Raw genomic sequence first — 1046 nt, 5'->3', positions numbered from 1 at the left:
ACTATAGCTTTTGTCCTTAGTACTGATTGTACCTTAAAGGTTTTGCTTCAAACTATCTTATACCTTCCCTTAATGTTTTCGGGTATGGCAGTTACATGGCTACTACCGACTTCTTTTATCAAGTAATTACCTGGCTTTACTCTTGGCATACCTCCATTTGTAGGTTGCATCAATTTTTTTGCAAAGCTACATCCCCTATCCCAAAGGGTCTTATCATCTTTCACGGTGGAATCACATATCCACAATACTTCTTTATACCACAATGCCATGCAAGGCCAATGTATACATACATCCATATCATCTCATGTCACAGCCGCATAGGGCTTCCCAGGGGGTTACCCATCCTAGTACCACTCTATCCCAAGCACGCTTAACTTTGGAGTTATGATGGGATCCGATGCGTTAGTGCTGGTATGATTGCATCCTGCCCCGTGGGGTGCATAGCTATTGAAGAAGACGATGACCCAGCAGCTGATCCAGTAGGGCAAGCTGCACCACCCAATTTACCCTTATATTCTTATTACACGGACCACATCCTATATTTAGCCACTTTATCACAAGGCTTTACTTATTTTCATAACTATCCTCATTATATTCACATCATATCCTGTTCGCATTCTACCCCATAGTATAACACTTCTTAACCTTTTTCATGATTTTTACTGTGGGTTACTTACCCTTCTTAGTTAATTTTATCCTTAATATATCGTTCTATCCAGAACTACCAGTCTTTCCTAAATCATTTTCCTTTTATTTCAGGGAAAATTTGGACAAAGTTTCCTCTGTATTTCTTACTATCTCAACACCTGCACGCAGAAAATGCCAATAATGCCTCACAGGGGCAATACACATAAAGATACATATATACGTATCATATCACGTCATATCGCAGCCTCACAGGATGCCCAATATCAACAATAGTATAAACTGATCGACTTACCTCGTATGTCCAACTCGAACCGCACCTGTTTAGACTTTCCGTATACTTTTCCTTTCAACTTTCAACTTTACATGTCAACCGTAATTCAATACCTTACCTGACACCT

General features: G+C 39.8%; 1 pseudogene; it reads right to left on the bottom strand.

The window, feature by feature from the left end:
* Positions 1–304: 304 nt before the first annotated feature.
* LOC129897937 (5S ribosomal RNA) lies at positions 305–425 on the bottom strand (annotated as a pseudogene).
* Positions 426–1046: the final 621 nt, after the last annotated feature.

Source organism: Solanum dulcamara, chromosome 7, assembly GCF_947179165.1.
Source record: "Solanum dulcamara chromosome 7, daSolDulc1.2, whole genome shotgun sequence".
Lineage (NCBI taxonomy): Eukaryota > Viridiplantae > Streptophyta > Magnoliopsida > Solanales > Solanaceae > Solanum > Solanum dulcamara.
Note: the sequence above shows the minus strand (reverse complement) of the source record. Positions and strands in the feature narration are given on the sequence as shown.